Genomic DNA, 13,305 nt, shown 5'->3' on the forward strand with positions numbered 1-13,305 from the left:
TGGTCATATGTCCAAAAATTTTTAAAGAGATTGTTATTTCACATTCACTTTGTAGCATGTCTGAGCCCTGATGCTGAAGTGCAAATAGAGGGGGGGCGGTTCATTATTTATTGAGTTTTCATGACTATCATATCTGCACTGCCCCAGCTGTTTGTAGAAATAGCTTTGTAATATTTCTGTGAAATAGCAAGGATATTTATTCCCATTTTATGTCTGGAAACGTAATATACAGAGAAACTACATTATTTTCTAGAGAGATGCTCACAGAATCTGAACTTGGGTTGCGCAGAAGAACAAGTAGTTCCTCAGTGACAGGACTGTCCTACCTTTTTCTGCAATGTCCCTCTAGCTTAGGGTGGAAACTGGCAGGCTGGAGCCTCCTTGTTATGTATTGATGGAAAATGGGCTGCATCAATCTGAATGTATTTCTGAAACAACTTGTTTCTGGCAGGTTGTTCATTCTAAAAATATATTTATTTCTAATTGCTGAGCAGAATGCTTAATGAATTCTTCCTTCCCAAGAACAATTAATCAAAGAAATGATTTAGGGCTGGCACTTGCTCCCCCAGGGCTCAATGGCTGTGTTCCATTGACTTAAATAGAGCAGATCAAGCTCAGCCCATACTGGAAAAGATTTATCTAAGCATTTTTTAATGGTGCCCATCACTATTTGTCTGGATGTCTCTGGCAGAGAAATACTGTCTATATTAGAGGAGCAGCACTGGACCTTATAGTTGAGTTACAGCAAGCTGCTGTGTTTTGCAACCGGTGTTTTCCTGTTTTGTGTATTTTTTAAAGCGAGGTATTATGCAGACTCCCATTGATTGTAATGGGGATTCAGAATGGTGAGGAAAGAAGGGGCTGCAGTTACAACTTGCTCCAGAAGGTTTCTTGACCAGAACAGACGGCTGGAGAGGACCGTGCGGGTCACTGAGACCCTGCAACATGGATTAGAGCTTTGATAAAGGAGAATCCCCTGAGAATCCCCACCACACAACAAAGATGTGCCCTTTCTACAAAAGATCAAAAGTCAGAAATTTGCAGCATGTCCTGGAAACAGCAGGAAAGATCCAGCAATGTCCTGAGCCTTGGCAAAAGGCAGATACGTGTTAAGTGAAAATGCCCAGATCCCCTAGCACCTGCTTCCTTGCAGGAGTGTTATGTAGCATGCTCCGTGCCACACAGGAAGATGAAAAGCCAGAATGGCTCCTACCAATCTGACCTGAGGGGAGAGGCCTTACATGCCCCAAACCTGGCCCCTGAATTTTTTATATTCTGTATAACTGGTGATTCAAAGTGTCCTGTTTGGGTGAAGAGTGTGTCTGACTGTATCATTTCTAGGGGAGTGTGTATTTTAAATGTCCAGTTCCTGAGTTTTCCATTCTCCTATCTCAGAGCATTCACTGAGTCCTCCTCATTTTCCCCCAAGTCTCCTGCTGCCCTTAATCTTCTGCGGGGTTTCCTCATTTCAGTCAGTTCAATGCAGAAATGTTTGTCGGGACACCAGATAATAGTTTCTCAGAAACTGAAAAGGGTTTTGGAGAACGGTGGCTCCTTGCATAAGGAACTGCCTCTCTGTGGAGCTGAAGTGCTAAGTCGTGAGCTGAGTTGAGTGCCCTTAAGACACTGGAGTGGATGTTGGGATTCCTGGTCTCTCTTCTCCTTTGGCTGTGGACCTCCATGTGAGTGAGGCACTCAAGAAATCCGTGAGAGAAATCTGCCTCTCCGTGCCTCAGTTTCCCCAGCTGGCAGATGCTGATGGTGAGACTCGACCACCTGCCATAAAGTGCATAAAGGTCAAAAGGAAAAAATCTCTTGTGAGCTACATACTGTTTCAGTACATGCAGTAATTAATTCAGCATCCGATGTTTGGAAGGAATAGTGGATTCACGTGGATGCCTTAGATAAGCATAGTCTTAGCACAGTGTGTTTCTTCTGAGACCTAAAATAATCAGGGGCAATTGGACTTTTTTTTTCCTTAACTGCTGCATTTTTAGAAGGTAATTCATCTCTTTTCTGGGGTCTTGGATACCTGAATAGCCTCAAGATCCCAGCAGCATTAGTCTTTTTGAGGATTCATTGTGCTCCAATCCAGCCTGAATAACTCATTGCAAACAAGTCTGATGTTAGCAGCAGGAGAGTTGGGGAGGAAAAATATTTTCTGCTTTTGAAACTGAAACACACGTAGTCACTACCTCGTTATCATTTTACATGTCTTACTGCCCTCCACCCCATCTTCTTTTCCCCACTGAAACAGTGATGCCAGCATTAACATTTCCAACCAGGGCTAAGAGTTATGATGTGTTCTCCTTTTGATTCTTATGGAGTAATACGGATAGGTAGGAGCCAAAGTTTGGAAACAGTACAAAATATATACTCCATCCATCCCAATCCATGGTTCTTACACATTGCTCCTTTGGTGTTTCCTCAGCCTCTAACACTCAAAGCCATATTGCTGTTCACAGAGTAGGTAGAAAATTTGCACTAGAGTTGGCATCTCTGTTGGCCAAAGTGTTTTTAATCCAGAAGCGATGCCTGTTAAAGAAGGCATTTGACTTGGGAGTGTAAGTTGGGAGTGAACTCTCTCTTCCAGGACTTCTTCCCCCTGTGCTACGTAACTACTAAGTCTATGGTGAAGTGTCCTTTGTCAGGGATGAAAGCTACATGCCCGGAACATGTTCTGTCACTCTGGCTTTCTCTCTCCTCAGTGAGCATGTGGTTTAGCAAGTTTTGAGCCTTTAGTGTAACACATCTTTGAATATGATCATTCCAGCAGACCATTGAAAAACCCCAGCCTACTTTCTATTACCTCTTTCTGGCCGCTTTTTGGATTCCCATCCTGCTATTAAGCAGGAAAGAGGTTAAACTTTTTCTCCCTGCCCCATCTGGCATAACCAGGGCTCACGGAGAGTGGTAGGAATAAGCATGCATGGGTGCTGAAGTCTGGCAGATGCTGTCTCTCAGACATAAATCCTGGTAACTTTAAAAGTTGAAGAGAGAATATGAGAGAGCACGTGTGCTTTATCTTGGAAGCAGAGATGTATCTCATTGAGTAAATTGCTTCATGGAGCTGCATGACAGCTGGATCAGGCTCAGGTTTGATCCATCCTCTAGCACAGGAAGCTCTTCCTCTGTTTTTTGGTCTTTTATCATAAAGTAACTGGATGTAAATGGCCAGCTACTCAGCTGAACAACATATGTAGCTGTTTCTAAGGCTGCTTAAGCCCACTGGTGACTTGCTGCAGAGATGGTTGTCCTGGTGGTCCATGGTTCAAAGGTTACAATGGGTACCCCAAACCTGGCTCTCTATGAGAGCCTAGATGTTGTAATAAGAGACCTTCTGTTTCACCCCGCTTTCCATTTGGGGAGCCTGGAGTTGTGATTCCTAATCAACACAAAGCTGTGGCATAGCACTACCTAGGAGGAACATTTTTAGCATCTCGGATGGCTGGAAGTCTTCTTCTCAGACTGGCAGGTGACTTAGCTATCTGCTGCATGCGTTTGTCATCTCTTTGTGGCCTACTGCAGAGCATGAGGGCATAAATTTGTCAATCCAAAGCAAAACAACAGCTAGCAGAAAGCAGAGCAGTGTCCCCTCCACTGTCCCCCATTTTCTAAACTGTGATTCTTATCTAGTTATGTGACTCATTTCATCTCTAGGCCCTATTTTAGTGTTTAATTTTAGTAAATTTGGGTTCCTAGTGGTGAGGCTGACATCCTCATCTCGTGTAAATTCATATTATGTCAAGAGAGCTATGTCAATCTGAAATAGTTAAGAATCCAGCCTGTCATCCTTGTAACTTACCGAGAAGATAAGTTGGTGGAAGATACCTGTACATCAGTTGGTGTCACATGTCCTTTGCCACTCTTGCAATAGCATTTACTCTGAACTAATAGATGTACATACATATATCTATATCATCTATATAGATGTAAAGTCTGTACCTGCAGCACTGAATCCTGTGAGTTGCTGTTAATACTCTGGCAAGTAAGGGTGAACGATCAGATTCAGAGAAGTAGGCTTTGAAATCTCTACCTGTGTGTCTCTAAGAAACTGGAGTCTGGGCACTCCGAAATAAGACATAGTCCCTTTCCTTCGTATACTTGGGTACAAATCAAACCCTTGGCCCAATATCACTTCTTTTTGAGACAATTCAGAACTCCCTAGTGCAGATCCACCTTCCTAACAGACTGCCCAAACGTTTGAATTCGAGTCATCCTAGATGTGGGATCTGGGCCAGGGCCTGAACTTCATAATGTCACAACATATGCATGTCTTTAGGCTTTAGTCCTTCACATTCCGCAACATATTCATGATGACTTGGAAGCTGCAGCCCTTATTGATCTATCCATTCTCTACAACAACAACATATGGCATGTTTCCATGGCAATAGGTCCCCTTAAAGGGGCTTCCTTCCTTTCCTCAGTTTATTGGTCTTTTTCATTATTAAATCATCAGAGAGAAATGCACACAGAGAAGGGCCAACGTCTGGATCAATGGACAGCAAACAAAGAGGAACTTTTCCATATTCATACAAGCGAGAGATTTCAGAAGATCAAACAATGCAGAATTGCCAGGCCCTTAGCATGTCAGTCTCATACATAATGTATTCCGGGAGCTCTATGAAATCAATACACATCTAACACCCTGAAAACCTTTGGGATTCAGCATGGGGGGGGGCAGAGGAGGAAATCAAGACATATTTATGAGTACAGTAGGGTGGGATATGAAGAGAGGGCTAATCTTTCTGGCCTGGGCTTTCTGCCATGGACGCAGGTTTGGTTAAATGCTACAAATAGAAAATTGTACTTAGTTCTTTAACTCTGGGAGGATGTGGTGTTGCAGGTTCTTTCTGATGAAGTTTGATGAGACAGCAGCGGAGTGGAACACATCTTATGTAGTGATGTGGCTGTGTAGGAGGTAATCCCAGACTACCAGCAGCTGGTGTGCAATCTGTCTATAGCTTCCCTCAACAGGGAGCCTGAAATGGTCTGACGTACCACCAGTAGGGAGGGGAGTCCGTCCAGACAGGTTAGAGCTTGGTTTGCCAGTGGTTGCACTGACGTGGTTTCCTTCTAGAGGAAACCTCCGCTTATATATCTCCCACTGAGTCTGTACAGTATTATCTTCCCAATGATGTCTCCAGCCACTGCTGCAATGAATTTCCACTGCAGAACAATTTATATCTTTGATCACCTCAGTGGTGCTATGAGGACAACAATAAATTGTCTAGGTTCAGTGTGTAAATGTTCTTCTTTTGAGCCTTCAAAAAGAGAGGGAATAAGCTTTCCTACAGGTAGTACCCACAAAAATTCCACTGCTTTTGCAGCTTGTTACAGGGGAATTCTCCATGAGCTAGTAATAGCTGCATCCAGGCAAGTGAGAAAATATTACTAATGCTGGTTTTAGTCAGAAATAGGATGTGTGCTCTATTGGCCTCTATACTCCAAATTTAGAACCGGAACAAACGAAGTCTCTTGTGGCTGTCCCTGTGTGTGCGTTTCTCAAAGGGGGAAATGAAATCTTATTTATTTTTACCTCTCTGGGAAGATTGGGTTCTAAGTATAGATTTAAGATAGGATTTAATTTGTTAGGATGATATCTGCAGGCAGGAAGGCAGCAGGAGTTGAGGAGAGTGGTCAATTGACTACTTCATGCAGAATCCACCATGACTTTTCTTATTCTTGTGAATGTTTCAGCATTATTGGAAATGGAAGTGCAGGAGCATATTGTTTCTTTGTGATACAGTATGTCTGGGGACCAAGGACTAGGTCTAAGTGTTCCAATACATTTGCATTTGTCGAATGGCAGATTGCTCATAAAACTCTTGAAAATGCTTATGCAGTTTCTATTAAGCACACTGCAGGGTTAGGTGGTAGACATTGACTTTACAGATTAGATGTCCAGAACTCTCATTATCCCAGGACACGTGCAAGCCAGGCAGCAGCGCTGTAGCCTCTGTGAACTCTTCTGTCCTGACATGCCTCAGACTGTAATGAAATGACACCCCGCAAGGTTTGCTCAGCTCCATGAAACTGAGCTTAGTGATACCACTTGCTGTGTAGTTCACATACACCGTATGGCATTTGGAGGAACTTGAGTGAAAGATAGCACTATCTAGTAGTTAGAGTGCTGTTGTCCTAGCCAAGTCACTTAAATTCTATCATCAGCCTCCCTATCTGAGTCGAAGTTAAATATACTTATGAGAAGGGGTGTCAGCAGCTTTTTGGGATAAAGTTCCTTTTTTTTTTTTTACATGCTTGAACAACACTTTTCTTAATGTGGTTTTTGTTCATGACTGGTGCACTTCAGCACAAAGATAATACAAAGTGCTTGGGTTTTCTGAGACAGAAAAACAGGAAACACAATGAAGTTGTTCCAACAAAGTCGCAGAATATCAGGACGGTCTGCCTTGGCTGATTCACAAAGTCACTTTTAAACTGGCTAGATGGAGGCCATAGAAATGTCTCTATCTTGATAAATCTGATTTTTGTGAAAGACAATCACCACCAGTTTCTTAGTGGCTCCTCTAGCACTCCCATGGGCAATGCTGAGTGTCCCAGCTATCCAGAAGAGCCCCGGAGGGGAGATTTCCCTGGAAGTCCCGGCATGTGGCATGTTCTCCCTCCCTGCAGAGGCCAGAGCCCACAAGAGGCGAAGGCTTTGCCATTTCTCCTTAGCTAATACTTGATGAAAAAAGTAACTCCCCTGGTAATGAGCTCACGTTGCGTTTTGCAGTTTTTGACCAGAGCCAGTGGGAAGTGCAAGGTCCAAGGCTTTTATAGTCATGGCAATAAAAGCCTGGGCTTGTCTGAGGGGGCTGCCCACTGCAGTGCTGTCTGTGGTCTGCTCTGACCGCACTGGCAGCAGGGGCAGTGCCAACAGCTACCAAACTCCATGTTTATTCAGAGCATTGAGCTGTTTCATAGTTCAGACAAACACGTTCCTCGGTAGATTACCCTCGACGTAAGGTCTGCTTTACTAGTCCTCAATTCTTTTGAATTCCCCTGTAAAAATCTTCATCTCTCTAAGACGCTTGACAGTAGAGTGGGTGTATTGTAGGTACTATCAAAGAACTAATAATTTAAGCTAACTCATATTGATATAATGCGTTGTGTTTTGTAAGTTAAAGAAAGGGCATAATTTACAATGTACTTATGTTATAATTGGTTAAATGCATTGATGCCTCAAACATGTTGTTTGCAAATTGTCAAGTATTATAGCTAGAATAAAAATATCACTAAATAATGTGTATATTTATATTTTTACAATGGAAAAGAAAGGAAATTTCCCCTTTGCTGCTACTGATCAAATTACAGTATATAACATGACTGGAAACCTCTTCTGAAACTAGGCAACCATATTTTCTGGATAGTAGTTCTACCTCTGAATAAGTTACTTAAATCTTTAGTGTCTCATAGTCTATCTATTTGTAATATAGGATGATAATACCTTCTTAATTACGTGTGTTGGGATTTAATTAATGTATGGACATTACTTTGAAAAATGCAGGGTGTTGGTTATTGTTTAATAATGTAGTGTTAGATTTAAAAATTGATGATAGGGAGGCAATAAAAAGCTAACATGCTACCTTGCTTGGACTGCAAATGCCATTTTAAAGTATTACATAAGCAATAGCTTTCTTAATTTTCCACTCACCAAAATCCATGTAATTACATTTTAAGGTAATAATACCAGCATACGTGTTAAACTCGAAACACAGTATGGAATTCTGCACTGTTCAGAGGGGATTAGGTGAACAATTATGTAGATTGGAGATAATCTAAGTCAAAGGCTAAATACAGACCTTGGAAAATATCTTGCCTCAAGTGAAACTGACATTTGAATTCAATGAAAATTTTGTCAAACACAACACATGAGTTTAAGAAATCTAGATGAAAAGTGCTCCAAGGCATACACCTTGTTTGTAGCGGACGCTGTACTGTGAGATATCCTAATCATACACCTGCTTATGTAGGCACTTAAAATTCATCACTAGCTAATAGTCCTTTTGCTCCTGATAGGAAAGTTAATCACATGCAGAATTGTATCCCATCTTAGTAACTCGCTGATACCACTTACTCTGATACCCAGCTGAGGCATCATGATGACTATGGCAACTAAGTTCAAAAGAAAGATGAATAGTTCAGACTACCAGCTGTACAGGGCTCCCAGTCCTTACTCCTTACTGTCATCATGAGGAGATAGTTGGAACATCTTCCTTAGACCCATAGGTGCAGGTAATCTGAGTGTACCCCTTAACCACCAGGCTGTTCTCAGCCCTGGGTATATCTCCACTGTTTATTTTCTATGTATTCGCACAGCAACAGCTGGCAGTGAAGTTGAATTTGGTGCAGCCCATGTTCTGTAACAGACAGGGACAACCATGGCTGAATAAGAAGCAGCCAGCTCTGCCGAAGCAGGCAGCCAGGGAATTCTAGAGGGGGCTGGGAGGCTGGGACACAGCAGAGCTCTTTTCCTTGTGCTGTCGTAATGCATGGCTAATTATCAGTGCTGTCAGGGGTTTTATGCAGGATGGCGGAGCACACGTATTATTTGCATAGATAGGTCAGAAGGAATTAAAACTGTTTGTCTTATTCTTTGGCTAGGTCCCCCTAATAATTTCCCATTATATAGCACGCAGAATATTTTTGTACGTCATTTGACTCTTTTTTTGGTGGGTATTCATTTCAAAGAGGTTTTCAAGTGCCCAAGTATTTGAATAACTCCCTATAAATAAATGAATTCTTCTAGCAAGTGAATTCTTGGACTCGATAGCTGGTTAAGTGTCCTTTGGTGTGTTTAGGAGCAGTGAATCACCATGTTCCTCCTATTATCTCTGTGAATAATGCAAAGTTTGTAACTCTCCAGTAGAAATACGCCTACTCATATCTGGGAGAAGTAATGCTTCCAAAGACGGGGAAGGATCTCTTCCTGCTTTTTCTCTTTCTCTGTCCTCTGTGTTCAGATGTGAATGGCTGCTTTCTGAAGTAAACTTTCCTCCCACCGTTGCTGCTCCAGCCACACTGACATCTGCTAAAGCTCTTTACGAAAGATGATTTCTATTTCTAGCCCGACTAGCAGTCCTGGGAATTAAAGCGCGACCTTTTTTCTGTCAGGGTAGTTGCTGGTGAGCACAGCAGTGTCTAATTCAACTTGCAATCCAGAGGGGGAGAAGGGAGCTGCCGCTCTGGAGAAAAGGGCAGATTTTCATCAGCTCTTTAAAGGAATAACATAGCAATTCCTCCCCATGCAAAGCAGAGGATGGAGATGACATTTGTGACTCAGTAGGTGGCACTCTGTTTCTTGAGTGAGCACCAAGCCAGTGCTCCTGCCTGGGCTTGGTAGAGCAATGGGATTTGTCTTTGGTTTTGGTTTTAGCAAAGCATTAAAGATCTGTTCTTGTAAGGTTAGGCAGGTTGGCCTCAGTGTCTGAGCTAAATTCCATTGCTGGTGAGAATATCCTGGCTCCCCGGCATTTTCAGTTAGATGCAGTTTTATTTTTGCTTCCTTTTTGTGCAGTTTCAGGCAGCGCCTCAGTTCAACCCAGAGTTGGCTGCCTTTCAGCAGAAGCTGAAAACATCCAAAAAGCTTTGTTAATTTAGAGATGAAGTTGCTCAAGTCTGTTTTCTCTTGTCAGTGCAAACACTATAGAGCAACAGCAGAAGTTAAGGCCATAAATGTGCCCCGCTCAGGGGCAGGTTTTGAATGCCATACTGACACAGTGATGCTGACCTCTGCAATTCACTATTTTCTCTCCAATTGGTCACAATCCTTCCAAATGCACTAGAATTGGTTACACTGCATCATGGAATAGTTTTGAAAAATCAAGGTTTATTTAATTAAAAAAATGACATCCGAAAGCAATATTCCTAGCCTGCTGTTACATTATGCACTCAACAGAATAGAAAGATGATGTAACTTTCTGGTCAGAAACCACAAACTAATAGCTACGAAGTGTACATACTACCAAATCAACTGAGTGACACCAACTATGCTTAAAGAGCATGTATTCTTGAAGTGTATTTGCCACACTAATTCTCAGACACATTCTGTTACAACTAAATAATACATTAGGAATTAAAAGATCAGAGGTAGCAGTGCATGTTAACGTGATTTTCAGATCTAAGAAGTGTGCATAGAGTAGGATGTAGTATAAAAAACAAGTATGTTTGAACAAGACATCTGGTTTATATAGTGCTGACTGTTCCCTGTGCTGTGAGCTGTTCAGTCGCACCGAGTCAACTATAATAGAACAATACATTCGTATTTATTAATTTTTTATGGAGGCTTTTGAAAACAGAAAGCGAAGTGAGAAGAAGACAGGATATCAGAGGAAGATATCCATGAGATGCATCTCTGTTAAACTCTTTTTCAAGCCATATGAGTAGCTTCAGTTCTCATTAAACTCAAGAATCAAATTCAGGTCCTAACCCTTATTTAGCTTCAGACTTCCGTGGACAAATACCATTCTCTTAATTTTGCCATGCGGCTTCTCTATCTGCAAGACAGGGATAATAACTTTATCTGCCTCTCATGGGTGCAGCGGAGCCAATTTCATCACTGTCAGCTCTGTGGAATCCCTGGGTGAAAGGAACAACAGAAACACAGAAAACAGGGGTTATTAATAGCTGGTACTTGCCCCTACATACATCACGTGCACCGTTAGTCATTCTGGCCAATAATTTACAGGGAGTGAAGAGATGTTCCTCAGTGTAAATACAAAACGACACATGGATGATATTAGACCTCTGAGGTGTTGTGGTCCCTGAGAGTCTATTTAGTCTAAAACCAGTGATGCCACCCTGAGCAGTTCATACTTCATATTTGGGTAAAATTAAAATGTGCAGAAGCACATCTTAATCATTAATAGATAATCTTAATAGTTAAATTTTAACTTCTAGGAAGTTTACATTGTAAAGGCAGGTGAATTTCCTGTGCTGGAATTGGTGTGCAGACCAAATTCTTGCTGGTTTTCCGCTTTTTCTGCCTCCTTCGTAGAGTCCAAAGGTTATCTCCTTCCTGACACCTTGGATACCCTTTTGTTAGCAGGGGTGCACTGGAAACAAAAGTTTACCTTCTGTGTTTTGTAAGTGATGGCTTTAGAGGTCAGAACAGAGGGGAGCCAATGACAATAATCTTGAGTCACTAGTACACCCTTGAGGAGAGCTGTGGTTTAAGAAACACATGGCAATGAATTTTAGCACTTCATCTTTGCTTGCCCACATTGCAAACCATGATCCTCTGTGGACAGTTCAGCAGTAATAGCAGACTGGGACTGAACAGCGTGTGTGAAGTGAGTTTGAAGATCTTAGAACTGGAATAGCAAGAAATGCTGTAAATCAGGATGCAGGACAGCTGACCGTGGTATGACCATCCTTAACTCTAAGAGACTGGGGTAGCAGGAAGCGCTACAGTCAGTCAGGAAGCATTTTACTGGGGTTATGTGTGTGTAAAACATCTTACTTAAAGATGTGAGCTCACTTACTGTGAGCCATCCTAGCCACTGTTGTCATTGTCCCCAGTTGCCACTAGGTATTAAAATCACCTGCCAGCATAAAAATAAGAGGCACAAAAATCCAAAGATCTCTGAAGAAAGCCACTTACCTTTACATCTCTGCATGTCTGGCCATGTCTGTCTCATGCCATTGATTTGAAACTTGGGAAAAATAATTTTCTTTATGCATATCTCCTTCTGTATCCCCTAAGGCAAATTAAAGATGGCTGGGAGGTTATTTATTTTCGGTAATAATATACACACTGCTTCCAGACTTCCTGCTATTGTGCGATTATCGAGATTAATTGACTAGGAAAGCTGCAGCATCATCTCAAGCCCTTAGTAAGGAAGACTGCAACATGGATTTATACAGTATTAATGCATATTACTGTGTGACATGGCCTTGCTCTTAGAAGCATGTGGACAAATCTCATTGCTGAGTGTCTATCAGCACCAACTGTACCTTTATACTAAGTAAGTGGAGGATTGCATGCTACCTTGCCTGCAGGGGCATGGCACCTTGAGAGCAAGAAAGAGATAGTTGATGACATTTTTAGAAACCTCGTTAGTGGATAACTTTGCTCATACTGAAGTCAGCTCCCATCAGCCTCTGCTGAATGTTTCTGAGAATTGCCGGTGTGCTGCTGGTTTGTGACCTTCTCTGTACATGTGTAATAGCTGGAATCTTAAATATGCTTTTAGGTGCTTTAAAGTGTTATGTTCTTAACAGGGAGAGAGAATCTATACAGAGAAGGCTTTTAAGGCATATTCTGCCCTTTTTGTTTTCCTGCTGAGAGTTTAGCAAATCGGTGTAGTTGCCTCACTATAGTGATACTGTTCTGCAGCAGCTCAGTCTGGTCCAAGGCCCAGGCTTAAGCTGAACAACTCTTGCCAAAGCTAGATTTTGAGGATCTTTAAGGGAAATCTGTTTCTCCTAAAACATTTCAGTGATTTTGACTGTAATCTGTCAGACAGAGAGAAAAGCAGCATGTGCGTGTCCTTCTTCAGCAAACCCAACAGTTTCCTTTGTTACATCATTGTAAATCTGCTAACTTCACTGCTATTGAGATGATTGGTTTAAAGGAAGGCTCAATCCTCTCCCTTGTGTTAACTTGCTGTTGCCTTTTTTATGGTCTAGGAAGTTAGGCTTATTTGGTACTCAAGAGATTAATAATAATATAAACACCATACTAATTTGTGTGACTGACTGGAAGAGCCACTGCAGCTTTCTGAATGTTGCATCTTCAGGTTTAAGCAACTAAACTTGATAATCGGTTTGGTCTGTGTACTTTGCTCATTTGCTGTGACAACTGCATCCTAATAAAAGTTATTTATGATACCTCACAATATTATAGTAGCCACCCCGTAGTATACAATGTAGAGCTGATGAAAACTTGGCAATGTGAAACCACAATGCATTGACATCTCTATATGTGAAACATTTGGAGGGGACTGGAGCACACCACTGTGTTGGGCAGTGAGACTCCTTTGTAAGACTCCTCAACAAAGTATGAGACCCAGAAGAGTTTTTAGTCCTCACTGTGTCCTCACTCTGGGTGAGTTGTGGCAACATTGTGTGATTGTGTATCTTTTACACTAATATCTGGGGAAAATCTTAAAAAAATCCCAAACAAATAAATTAGGAACTATGTTCAGACTGTGTGTGCCTTCAAAACATGAATGTTCTTGTAAGGCCCCCTGGATAACATTGACTTGCCACTAAAGTGAAGATAAGCTTCTTGGAGACTGTGCTTCATGGAACAGTAGTTAAATGCTGTCGTTGCTTACTTTAGAAATTAAATAGATA

The 13,305-nt window shown here is 41.8% G+C and overlaps 1 protein-coding gene across 1 annotated transcript in view; it reads left to right on the plus strand.

Moving 5' to 3' along the window:
* The window catches only part of HCN4 (hyperpolarization activated cyclic nucleotide gated potassium channel 4), a 107,845-nt gene that overhangs the window by 15,661 nt on the left and 78,879 nt on the right, over window positions 1–13,305 (plus strand). The window lies entirely within an intron of this gene.

This window comes from Calonectris borealis, chromosome 11 (assembly GCF_964195595.1).
Source record: "Calonectris borealis chromosome 11, bCalBor7.hap1.2, whole genome shotgun sequence".
NCBI lineage: Eukaryota > Metazoa > Chordata > Aves > Procellariiformes > Procellariidae > Calonectris > Calonectris borealis.